Source organism: Chiloscyllium plagiosum, unplaced genomic scaffold (assembly GCF_037043375.1).
Source record: "Chiloscyllium plagiosum isolate Xiang-an unplaced genomic scaffold, Cpla_swu_hap1 HiC_scaffold_33, whole genome shotgun sequence".
NCBI lineage: Eukaryota > Metazoa > Chordata > Chondrichthyes > Orectolobiformes > Hemiscylliidae > Chiloscyllium > Chiloscyllium plagiosum.
This window is the reverse complement of record NW_028270171.1, coordinates 29,415,405-29,429,213: the sequence shown is the minus strand read 5'-3', so window position 1 is coordinate 29,429,213 and position 13,809 is coordinate 29,415,405. Positions and strand designations below refer to the sequence as shown.

Here is a 13,809-nt window from a genome sequence, read left to right as displayed (position 1 = left end):
CACAAGAAGTCCCACCTGCCTTTGAAACCTTAGAGAAATAATGGGCAGTGAGTGTCTTTCCCAAAGTGACTGGTCCTGCATAAACACCAACCCCTATGCTCAATTTGTTTCATCGACACTTCACTCCAAACACCCACCTAAACCCTGTTCACTTATCATCTGTACTGTTGTAGGCACAAAAACAAATGAAAAAGTGACTAGGGCAGTGAATTGGTTCCAATATTAAACTCAAGGGGAATAGTGGTGAAATGACAAATACTAAAGAATATTATTTCACCATTTGCCAGTAAAACTTAAAAAAAAACATGATACTTGGAGAGACCAGAAAGGGTATCAGTATATTTGAGAGAGTATGATAACAGGTCATGCTGCAACTTAGAGATTTTGACAGAGAACGGCTGCTGTGGTGTTATACATGTGCCATCTCCTCACTCAGCTGCTGTAACTTTTTGCATCACTTTGCAATGGCTCTCATTTAGCTACGCATTGCTGCTACCTTCAAGCAATGATCTATGTAACTTCAATAAATTGAGCTAAAACTGCTCACAGTATTCCAAATACAGTCCATCTAGAGCCTTGAACAGCCTCTGCAATACATTCCTGCTCTTGCATTCATTTCAAGGGGGCTAGAAGACCAACATTGCATTTACCTTCTTAAATTGTCAACTGAAACCTTTTTTTAAAATCTCATTCATGGGCGTCGCTGGCTAAGCCAACATTTATTGCCTGTCCCGGGGGTAGTTGAGAGTCAACCATATTGCTGAGAATCTGGAGTTACATGTAGGCCAGATCAGGCAAGAATGGACGTTAGTGAACCCGATGGGACTTTCATAACAATCAACAATGGTTTCATGATCATCACTTTCTTTTGTTGAATTCCGGTTTCACCGTCTGCCATTGGCAGAGCTCCAACCCAGGTCCCCAGCACATTACTTGCATCTCTGGATTAACAGACCAGCAGTAATACCTGTAGGCCATCACCTCCCCCGTGTGCTCACTGAGAATTGTGAACCAAGACTCTCAAATCCTTTTGTGCTTCATAATTCCAAAGCCATTCCCCATTTAGAACATAGTCTATGCCTCTATTTTCCTGCCAAAGTGCATACCCTCAAACTTGTCTCATTAGACAAAGAAGTGGTAGATGGAATACAACCTCCTAGCCTGTCCAAGTCCTTGTGCAGCCTTTCTACTTCTTCAAAACCACCTATTTCCCCCCCCCCCACCCATTTTTGTAATGTGTGTCTATTGAAAAATAAAATAGATGCTGATGTCACTGTGATATGAGAATTCATTAGGAAAGAGAATGGTGCAAGATGAATGAGGAATGAAGTTCATGTATTTAAAAAGGGAGTTAAAAGTGTGGATTATGCCAAACACTGGTGGAAGGATATTCTTTATTCAAAGGCATAGCAGAAACTCATCAAGAAATGGCAAATGTAATAGTGTGAATTACAAAAAAGGAGGTTCACGATTGCTCAAATTTATTGAATCCTTTTAAAGCACTGTCCGAGTAGTTAAGGATGATGTAGATATAATCTGGCCTAACATAAATGCTTGAATAGCCTGACAACCTCTCTCCAATGGGCGAATGGGAGGTAGGGGGCAAGTTGGAGAATGTTTGCAATCTGGCTACAAAACAAAATGGTTTGAAGTTTGTTACTTGGTTGGGAAGTCTTTGTTGGTGAAAGTGGGTACTGCAAATGCTGGAGATTAGAGTCAAGATTAGAGTAGTGCTGGAAAAGCACAGCACGTCAGGCAGCATCTGAGGAGGCAGGGAGCCTCTGGCATTGGAGAGATCTCATTCCTGATGAAGGGCTTTTGCCCGAAACGTCAATTTTCCTGCTCCTTGGATGCTGCCTGACCTGCTGTGCTATTCCAGCACCACTCTATAATCTAGGAATTCGTGTTGTACAGGCCATTGGTGTTGGGACCACTGTTGACTGTTTATATTAATGACAAATCAAAATACAGTTTCAGAATGCAAATGACATCCTATTGGCTGTTCTCGTTCATACAGAGGAGGACTGCACCATGATGCAAAACTACATGGAATGCAAATGCAAAATCAGTGTGAAAATATAATTTACTGAAGGGAAGTGTGAGGCGGTGTGCTCTACTAGGAGAAATAGTACCTGTTCCTTGTAATGTGAGTCTAAAATGGGGTCGAGAGGTACATTTATAGTCATAGAGATGTACAGCACAGAAACAGACCCTTCAGTCCAACTCATCCATGCCAACCAGATATTCAAAATTAATCTAATCCCATTTGGCAGCACTTGGCCCATATCCCTCTAAACCCTTGGTATTCATGTACCCATCCAGATCCCTGTAATTATACCAGCCTCCTCCATTTCCCCTGGCAGCTCATGTACCACCCTTTGTGTGAAAAGGTTGCCTCTTAGGTCTCTTTAAAATCTTTCTCCTCTCACCCTAAACCTGTGTCCTCTCATTCTGAACTCCCCCACCCCCGGTAAAAGATCTTGTCTATTTACCCTATCCATTGCACACATGATTTTATAAACCTCTATAAGGTCACCCCTCAGCCTCTGACATTGCAGGAAAAATAACCCCAGACTATTCACCCTCTCCCTAAACGTCAAACCCTGGCAACATCCTTGAAAGGCTTCAGAAAAGATTTACAACATCCTTATAGGAGGGAGATTGGAATTGCACACTATGACAAAAGTGGGCTAATCAATGTCCTGCACAGCCGTAACATGACCTCCCAACTCCTATAATGTTCTGACTAATAAAGGCAAGCATACCAAATGCTGGCTTCACTATCCTATCTACCTGAGACTCCACTTTCAAGGAGCTGTGAACCTGCACTCCAACGTCTCTTTGTTCAGCAACATTCCCTAAGACCTCACCATTAATTGTATAAGTCCTGCCCTGATTTGCCTTTCCAAAATGCAACACCTCGCATTTATCTAAATTAAACTCCATCTGCCACTCCTCAGCCCATTTGATCAAGTTCCTGCAGTAATCTGTATCCAAATGGCTATATCGCCCTATATTTCATGAGATCTAACCTTGCTAATCAGTCTCCCATGGGGGAACCTTGTCGAACGCTTTACTGAAGTCCATATAGATCACATTCATTGCTCCGTTCTCATCAATCCACTCTGTTACTTCAGAAAACTTAATCAAGTTTGTGAGACATGATTTCCCATGCACAAAGCCACGCTGACTATCCCTAATCAGTCTTTGCCTTTCCAAATACATGTAAACCCTGTCCCTCAGGATTCCCTCCAACAACCTGCCCACCACAGATGTCTGGTTCACTGGTCTTTCATTCCCATGCTTTTCCTTACCACCTTTCTTAGTCAACCTCCAGTCTTCCAGCACCTCACCTGTGACTATCAATGATATAAATATCTCAGCAAGGGGCCCAGCAATCACTTCTCTAGCTTTCCACAGAGTTCTAGGGTACACCTGATCAGGTCCTGAGGATTCATCCACTTTTATGCATTTCAAGATATTCGGCCCCACCACCTCTGTAATATGGACATTTTTCAAGATGTCACCATCTATTTCCCCACATTCTATATATTCCATGACCTTTCCCACAGTAAACACTGATGCAAAATACTCGTTTATTAACTTCCCCCATCTCCTGCAGTTCCACACACACACTGCCTTGCTGATTTTTGAGGGGTCTGTTCTCTCCCGAGTTACCCTTTTGTCCTTTAATATATTTTTTAAAACCCTTTGGATTCTCCTTAACCCTGTTTGCCAAAGTTGTCCCCTTTTTTCCCCTCCTGATTTCCCTCTTAAGTATACTCCTCCTGCCTTTATACTCTTCTAAGGATTTACTCTATCTCTGCTGTATATACTTGATCTATGCTTCCTCCCGATCATCCCTTTCTTTCTTCTCAATTCAACCCAAATAACTTCCCTGTAATGTTATCCCTTGTCAAAAACGCCAGTTCCCCTCCTCTCTTGCCTTCCTTTTTATCCTTCCTGTAGCATTTGTATCCTGGAACATTAAGCTGCCAGTCCTGTCCATTTCTTAGCCACGTTTCTGTAATTGCTGTGTTATCCCAGTCCCATGTTTCCAACCATATCTGGAGTTCACCTGCTTTCCCTGTTAGGCCTCTTGCATTGAAATAAATGCAGTATAATTTAGCAGTCCTACCTTGTTCTCTGCTTTGTTCCTGTCTGCCTTGACTTTGTTTGACTTGCTTCTTGGAATGCACTGCCAGCAGTGGTAGCAGAGTCAGATACATTAGGGACATTTAAGCGAGTCTTGGATTGACACATGGAAGATAGTACAATGAAGGGTATGTAGGTTAGTCTGATATTAGAGTAGGGTAAAAAGGCTGGTACAACATTGAGGGCCAAAGGGCCTGTACTGTGCTGTACTGTTCTGTTTTCCCAACTGTACCAGTCTCAGACTGAGCTCTTTCCTCACTTTCTCCTTGAGTCCCACCACCCCATCTTAATAGTTTAAATCCTTTTGAGCAGCTCTAGCAAATCTCCCTGCCAGCATATTAATTCCCTTCTCAAATCACAAAGCTCTGAGGTGTCATAACAAAATTTAAGCCACGTATTTCTAAAGTGAGACTTGGGACCTAAACAGGTTGTATCTGATGTGCAGACGCTTGATTAATTCTGCAATGTACAGTTCTCATGTATTTTTTAATAAACAGCTAATGATATATTAGAGAAGGTCCAGAAAAATTGCCTGGAATGATAGCAGAACAGTGAAGTTGAATCTTCCAAGAAGTGTGGCATATACTTCTTTCTCCAGCTAAGAGAGGGCTGTCCCTTGATGTGGTAATCTAGAGAAGTGAAGGAAGCCAGACGAGGGACCAAAATTATGAGCAGTAAATCCAATCAGAGGGAAGTCTGTCTTTGCTCGGGAATTGGTGAGAATGTGGAACTTGCGCCCCTTGGAAGTGGTTACAAGGAGTAGTGTTGATGTATTGCAGGGAAAGCTGGACAGCCCCATGCTAGACTAAGGAAAGTGGAAGAAGATTGTGACAAAACCGTTGATTCTTTGGTCTAAAAGACTTCATCATTCTGGAATCTCTTTTAATCAGGAATGCTCCTTTACTTTCCTGTTTTATTTACCCCCTTATTTTGTCTTTCGTACAGATGTTCTAACCTGGAATGATTATTTCCTCTCACCCTGGGTGAATTTTTGATGTTGCTTATATTTTAAATTGTTTTAGTGCCTGACATTTTAGATAACACAAATTTGAATTGTCCTGTGGATCTGTGATTCCTGGGCCTGCGCCATCTCAGCACAGAGCAATTACATCTTGTTGAAGAGCTGACCTTGGAACAGTAAGCTGATCTGCATGGTCCTGTCTGCTTGATTCTTGATGTATGAACAGAATGTATTTTGAGGAGTACGCTGGTGATTGTCAGTAATACTATGACTATTGTGGCTTTCTTACAATCAAAGCCCTTGAGACTGGATTGAGGAAACTGCAGGTGGACTACCCTACATAAATCATAAAATCCCTACAGTGTGGAAGGAGGCTGTTCACCCCATTGAGTCCACCCAGACCCACTACATCCCTGTAACCCTGCATTTCCCATGGCTAACTCACTTAGCGCACACATCCCTGGACACTAAGGACAACGTGGCATGGCCAGTCCCCCTAACCTGCACATCTTTGGACTGTGGGAGGAAACCAGAGTATCTAGAGAAAATCCACGCAGACAAAGGGAGAATGTGCAAGCTCCACACAGTTGCCCGAGGGTGTACTTGAACTTGGTGCTGAGAGGCAGCAGTGGTACTCACTGAATCATTATGTTTTGGTTTGTATCATGTTGGATGTTGTGTCACTCCAGCTCTGTTTTGAGGAGAGCAATGGTTTACCTGTTAGTGCGGATTTACTCCCCAGCAGATTTGTTGGGTTACTGAACTGTGGAATGGAGTGTCATGTGTCTCGGATTGTCAATGTGCCGTTGAAGGATTGTGGGTTACTGCCCTAGAATCCTCACCAAAACCACCAGGCAGCAGCGTGCTGGTTGGGCTGTGGAGGGTGGTGGGAGTGTGTCCAAAATGCTGCCAAACAATTCTAAGTGTTAGGCTATTCACTAATGTTCATACTGTTTATTCTGCAGTGTCAAACATCAGGAATTGTGCATATCCCCTATGATTAACTAGCAGCTTTGCAAAGATTTAGTTAAGTTGGTCTTGTCTTTGTAGTGGTTGGGGGAATGTGTAGGGCAAGTGCATGGGGCTGTGGGGTTGACTGGGGTGGTGTGGGATTGGGGAAAATAATTAGGCAGGAGGATGTGCCCATTCTACTGGCCTAGTTGGCTTATGGTTGAACAGTATCCTGTGATTTGCCATTTCTAGTGTAGTATAACATGTCCACATTTACAACTGTACTTGGTGTTGTCAAAGTCCAATATGTAAGCACTAATTAATAAAGTTACTGAATGAAAATCCCCTGCCCACCTATGAGCAACATAAAATCTGGAGTGATTTATTGTGGTGCTCCTTTTTCCTGTTCCAGCTTGTTTCAAAAGGTGTGAAGAGAAATAAAGGAATGGAGGGGTCTTTGAGATATGTTTATAAACATTAAAAGTGGAGTTGTTCACAGGGAGTGCTGCATGATTTCACCCTCTAATATCACAAGTGGCAGAGGACATGTCAAACATTGAGGTGAGGTTGCCCCCACTGCTGTTCAAGGGGATGTAATTAAACCCATATTGCTGTTTGGGAGAGAGTTCCAGCATTTTGGCCCAGTGACCGTGAAGGAGTAGTGATATGCTTCAAAGTCAGGATGGTGAATGGCTGGCAGGTGGTGGTGTTCCCATGTATCTGCTGCTCTTGTCTTCTAGGCAAAAAGAAGGACTACAGATGCTGGCGATCAGAGTCGAGAGTGTGGTGCTGGAAAACCACAGCCGCTCAGGCAGCGTCTGAGCAGCAGGAGAGTCTTCATCAGGATGAAGGGCTTATGCCCGAAACATCGATTCCTCTGCTCCTCGGATGCTGCCTGACCGGCTGTGCTTTTCCAGCACCACACTCTGCCCTTGTCTTCTGGCTGATAGCAGTTGGAGATTTGAGCCCTCCAGTGGCATGCAAAGAGGGAGATGGAGGGTCTATTGGGGACCGGGGGAAAAATGTGATGGAAGGAGAACAGCCAAGATGGAGGACTGAGTTGGAACATAATATTGGGATTGCAGCACAGTGTGGTTTGTGAGGAATTTCAGATTACAGTGATGTGGTAGAAATGGCAGAAACTGGATCATCTACAATAAGGTGAGTATTAAACTAATAGGCCTGCATTCTAGGATTTTAAAGGAAGTGTCTGTTGAGCTAGTGAATACATTGGTTAAGTCCTCCTGAATGTTTTGGATTCTGGAAAGATCTCAGCAGACTCACTGTGAGGCAGAAATGAATTAGAAAGTGGAAAACTAACACTAACATTAGCCTAGGCCTCTTGGCAGATACATGAACTTATGGGTGTCACTGGCTAGGCCAGTATTTATTACCCATCCCTAATTGCCCAGGGGGTAGCTAAGAGATACCGACATGGAGTCACATTTCGGCCAAACTGGTAAATTTCCTTTCTTTTAAAAGGTGTTACTGAACCAGATGGATTTTTACAACAATTCCATAGCAGTTGCATGGTTGTCATTAGTTTTTTTTTGGTTCCAGAATTTAATTGAATTCCAATTTAATTGTCTGTGGCAGTGGGATTTGAACCCACATTCCCAGAACATCGGTCAGCAGTCTGGCCACTTTCTCTCTCTCTCTCTCTTTCTCCTCTCCCCCCCCCCCCATGATTTAGAGGTTGTAGCAGGACGTTTAGAGATCAACATTGTGATCAGGAAGCATTACCATAACACCACTTCTCCTTCAAGAAACTATGTAGTTCTTATTTATTTATGGAGGAAGCATCAAGAAAGGTGGAGAAAGGATAGCCTGTAGGTATTGTATACTTGAATTTCTAAAACTCATTCAATAAGGTTCTACATCAAAGGTGATACAAGGTAGAACATATGGCGTGAGGGGAGGGTAACATTGCATGGATAAAAAATTGGTTGTTTAATAGAGCTTTTGGGTTGAATCATAGAATCCTTAGTTCAGATAGACTACCTTTTAGCCTACTGATCCTCCAAACGGCATGCCACCCTATCCTCGTAACTCCACATTTACTATTGTTAACTCACCTAACGTGTACATCGCTGAACATTTCGGGGCAATTTAGCATGGCCAATCCACCTAACCTGCACATCTTTGTTGGAGGAGGAAACCCCACCAGCATGGAGACTCTGCAGGTTCCACACAAACAGTCACCCGAGGCTGGAATTGATCCCCTTCCCTGGTGCTGAGGCAGCAGTGCTAGCCACCGTGCTGCCCAGGTTGGTCAGCTGTAACCAGTGGAAGGTCACAGTCATCGGGGTTGGGGGCCTTGACAGGTGACAAATGGCTAATGTTGATGATTTAGATGTGGGATGGAATATACAGTTGCTAAAGATGAAAAGTCATCTAGATTCAATGTTAGCTTGCACACTCTACATGGATGGTGTGTTTCCCAGTGTGGTCCCCAGCATTTGTCTTAACTGCTAATGATCAAGGTGGATGAGAAAATATGTCCTCCAGAGGAGGTTGAGTCTTCAAAGGGATCTCAACAGATTAAGTGAGTGGAGAAACGTTTGGCATCTGGAGTATAAGGTGTGAACATTGTATTTTTCTAATGACAGTGTGTTTCTATAAATGGAATTTGCATGATGAAGTGGCTGAGAGGTTACAGTGATGGGCTGCTAATCCGTCATGTTCGACATGCCTGGGTTCCAATCCAATCCTTGTTAGACTTGATGAAATAGTGCTGAAAATGTGTTGCTGGAAAAGCGCAGCAGGTCAGGCAGCATCCAGGGAACAGGAGAATCGACGTTTTGGGCATAAGCCCTTCTTCAGGAATAGTGACCTTGGCATTCAGGCTTCATGTTTATCCACATCTTGTATGAGTTGGGGAAGCAACGGCTCAGTGGCTTATCGAGAGACCCAGGTAATGCTGTGGGGACCCAGGTTCAACTCCTCTGCAGCAGATAGAGGAAGTTGAATTTAATAAAAATCTGGAATTGAGTCTAAAGGTGATCATGTTGTAAAAACCCACCTGGCTGATAATGCCCTTTTTAAGGAATGAAACTGCCCTACCTGGTCTGGCCAAAATGTGACCCCAGACCCAAATGTGGTTGACTTTTAACTGCTGTCTGGGCAATTAGGGATGCACAATAAATGCTGGCATAGCCAGTGACACCTTCACTCCATGAATGAAAATAAAACACAGATCCCAGAACTCAGGATCTGGGTTTCCTAATACGTGTACCTCAAAACGTTCCTTTGCAGATAACAGCAGATGATTGGGAATGCGATGGGGATGGTTGTTTATTGTAAGATGAATGGAATATGAAAATAGTGATGTTTTATTGTAACTGTACAAGGCCTTGGTGAGACCACATCTGCACTACGGTGTACAGTTTTGGTCTCCATATTTGAAGAAGGATATAATTGCATTAGAAGCAGTTGAAAGAAGACTCTCTTGACTCACTCCTGAGATAATGGGCTTATTATGTGACAAAAGGTTGAGCCTGTACAACATAACACAAGATAATGAGAGGCATAGATAGAGTCGACAGCCAGAGACTATTTCCCAGGGCAGAAATGACTAATACGAGGGGTCATAGTTTTAAGCTGGTTGGAGGAAAGTATAGAGGGGATGTCAGAAGTGGGTTCTTTACACAGAGAGTTGTGAGAGCATGGAATGCGTTGCCAGCAGCAGTTGTGGAAGCAAGGTCATTGGGGACATTTAAGAGACTGCTGGACATGCATATGGTCACAGAAATTTGAGGGTGCATACATGGGGATTAATGGTCGGCACAACATCGTGGGCTGAAGGGCCTGTTCTGTGCTGTACTGTTCTATGTTCTATGTAACCTTTACTCATTTAAGATGAAAGGTGATCTTTTTATGGTTTTGATAAAACCCTGACTGGACTTTGACAGGGTAGATGCAGTACAGATACTCCTCTTGTTAGAGAGACATGGATAAGGGGACACGGCTTTTGAAAAACAATGGTCATTTCAGATTCACTGTTGATCTGTTCCTATCTCCATGGATACTCAGACTTACTGAGTTTCTCAAACATTCTGTTGTTATTTTGACTTTGAGCTCACTCCAGTTCTCTTTTTTTCAAAATTCCTTAGGGATAAGGTGTATCAGGCAGAGATTGAAAATACAATGAGAAGTTTCTTTTCCTCTGTGGGTTTTCAGTCTCTGTGTAATTCTGTTTTGGTAGAGAGCTGTGGAGGCCAGGTAGATCCCTATTAGATTCTGAGTGACATGGCCTCAGGAGGGATTTGTGGTAGTATCTGATGAAAAATCCAGTGAGGTCAAACTTGACATTGGGAATGTCTTACAATTTGTAAATATTTTCAGTCAACCTGCCCAGATCTGTTACGATACATATCTCTGGAGAAAGGTCTTCTATGCTTTCAGCAAGTTGAACATCTCTGATCCACTTACAGGACACTTCTGCATTTCAATGCTGCATCAGCAACATCCTGGTGAATCTCCTCTGCCCCCTATCCAGTGTGATCATGTCCTTCCAATAGTGTGGTGATCAGAACTGCACACACTATTCCATCTGGGGCCTAAGCAATGTTGTTTTCAATTTACTCCTAAATTCTACCCCCTGGCTAATGAAGGTTGGTGGATGGTTGTGATTTAGAAGCCTATGATCAGCAGGGTACCACAGGGATTGCTGCTGGGACCCTTGATGTTGTTCATGTTGTGTACATTTAACAGCTTGGAAGTGAATGTTGAAGTATAATTCGTCCGTATGCAGATGCCATGTAAATTGGTGCTGTTGGTAGTGTGGAGAATGGTCTCAGGTTACAGTCTATAGATCAGCTGGTAAATTGGGCAGAGTAATGGCAGATGAAATTTAATCCTGATAAGTGCAAGATTATGTAATTTTGGAGGTCTAATAAGGGAACCATTTTGGGTTCAGTTTGCCAACTTGCCTTGGATCCTGTGGACTGTTAGTGTTTTGGTCTAGTATTCCATGTGAGATGTTGTCAGAGGCCTTACTGAAGTCCATATAAACCATGTAAACTATACTACCGTGATTAATATATTTAGGGCAGCACAGTGATTAGCACAGCATCCTCACAGCACCAGGGACCTGGGTTCAATTCCAGCCTCTGGCAACTGTCTGTGTGGCGTTTGCACATTCTGAGTCTGTGTGGGTTTCCTCTGAGTGTTTGGTTTCCTCCCTCAGTCCAAAGATGTGCAAAGTTAGGTGGATTGGTGATGCTAAATTGCTGAGTGTCCAGGGATGTGTAGGTTAGGTGCATTAGTCAGGGGTAAATGTAGAGTAATAGGGTAGGGGAATGGGTTTGGGATGGATACATCTTCGGAGGGTCGGTGTGGACTTGTCGGGCCGAATGGCCTGTTTCCGCACTGTAAGGATTCTATGATTCTAGTCACGGAGTTGGATATGATCTCCAAACAAATCAGTGCTGACTATTGATCCTTGACCAATTCCTGCCTTTTCAAATGTTTAATCCTGTCCCTCAGAATGCTGTTTTACAATAACTTCCATACCAGACTAACTGGATTTACCTCGCCTATTCCTGCTGTCCTCTTGGAATAAAGGAACAAAATTATTCCTTTTGTCATCTGTGACCAGCAAGGTATCAAATATCTCTGCCAGGGCCCCAGCAATCTCCTCCTTACAGCATGGGATACATCTCATCAGGGTCTGGGGATTTATATACCTGTATGCCCACTAAAACATCGTACCTCCTCCTTTATTAATCTTAACATGCTGTCTCTATCCCAACTGAAATCTCAAGTTACAGTATCTTTCTCCGTCAAATTTGGATGAGAAGTATTCCCTTGAGATCTCCCCCGCATCCTCTGGCTCCATGCACACATTGCCCTTTGGTTTCTCGTAGGCTTCACTCTTTTCCTGGTAATCCTCTTGCTCTAAACATACGTTTAGACTGCATGGATCTTGCCTTAATCCTATCTGTTGAAGATATTTTATGGCTACTCTTCCTAATTTCTTTAAAGCCGCCTAACACACTTTATACTCCTGAACGATCTACTTACTAATGTATGCTTCCTCCTTTTTCTTCATCACACTTTCTAAATCTTGACATCTAGGACTTGTTGCCCTTTCACTCTTGCAAATATAGACTTACCTGCAAGTCGTTGCTTCCAGTTTGCCAGATTTTGTCTAATGATATCGAAATTGGTTTCTTTCCCTCCTCTCTTTCCCCCTTTCCCCCCCCCACTTTAATTTCTGCTCTGTCCTTATCCCTTCCCATAATGCCTTTGAAACTTGGTCACTATCCCCAAAATGCTCTTCCCCACCTACCCTTCAACCACTTGACCAGATTCATTCCCTATGATTAGGTCTAGCTCTGCCCCCCATCTCTAGTCAGATTATCTATGCACTGGCACAAAAAGCTCTCCTGATGCACTTATAAAAATTCAAATCTGTTTAATCCTTTGATTCTAAGGTGATCTGAGTTAATGTTAGCAAAGTTGAAATCCCCTACTGAACCTTATTCCCCTCTCTGTGACTGGCCTATATTTCTGCTCCTCAATCACTGTCTCTTTTGGGAGGTCTGTGGTGTAATCCCAGCAAAGTAATCACCTTTTGTTTTAGTTAAAAATCACACAACACCAGGTTATAGTCCAACAGGTATATTTGGAAGCACTAGCATTCGGAGTGCTGCTCCTTCATCAGGTAGTTGTGGAGGTTAAGGTTGTAAGACCTGTCTGTGTCTTACAAGCTTATACTCCACAACCATCTGATGAAGGAGCAGCACTCCGAAAGCTAGTGCTTCCAAATAAACCTGTTAGACTATAACCTGGTGTTGTGATTTTTTAAGCTTTGTACACCCCAGTCCAACACCGGCATCTCCATATCATGACCTTTTTTTTTAATATTTTTCTACCTATATAGGCTCTTCAAATGACATCCTCCCTCATTTGCTGGCTATCTCTCCATGTAATGCCCCACCTCTCTCACATTCTACACTCCACCCCTTCCAAAATCATGCCTGAAACATATATTACACTGGAATGTGGAGTGCCAGCCCTGCCCTCCCTTCAAACATGTCTCTATGATTGAGCAATGTTGTATTCTTACATGCTGATCAACATTGCTGAGTTCATGCACCTGACCAGTCAGGCTCTTTGCATTTAAAATAAGTACAACTTTTTAGTCTTCCAGTCACCTCATTTGCCTTATCCTGCCTATGTCTCCTCTGCCTGCTGAACTCTCCGAGTATTGGACCTTGCTCCTGACTTTACATCTACTCTGTGCACTAGCCCCCGCCCCCACCCCCCCACCACCAAATTAGTCTAAAACCTCCCTAAAAGCAGGAGCAAACCTCCAGAACAGATTTTTAGATCCAGTGTGTACTGTAGCAGAGATGGTGAGTGAGGCAGAGTGGAAAAGGACATTACCAAGCATTGAAGGAAGAAAGTCCGTGCCTTTCAGAGAGCTGAGACTACACCAACCAAAGAGCAGGCTGGCATGATGTGGAGGTGCTGGTGTTGGACTGCAGTGGACAAAATCAGAAGTCACAAGACTCCAGGTTATACTCCAACAACAGGTTTATGAAGTTGCAAGCTCCAGAGTGCTGCTCCTTTGTCAGGTGACTTCACCTGGAAAGATGGGGCTGAAATTGGTGTGAGATGCCATAGTGGCCAATTAATGAGGTGAATTTGGTAAGATAAGGTGAGAACTTGCTCGGCCTCAGTAACAAACCTTTCAAAATGTTTGAAACAACTCCAGCTTAACTAAAAGAACGTGA

The 13,809-nt window shown here is 43.3% G+C and overlaps 1 protein-coding gene across 1 annotated transcript in view; it reads left to right on the top strand.

The window, feature by feature from the left end:
* The window catches only part of LOC122542342 (beta-1,4-mannosyl-glycoprotein 4-beta-N-acetylglucosaminyltransferase-like), a 48,607-nt gene that overhangs the window by 266 nt on the left and 34,532 nt on the right, over positions 1-13,809 (top strand). The window lies entirely within an intron of this gene.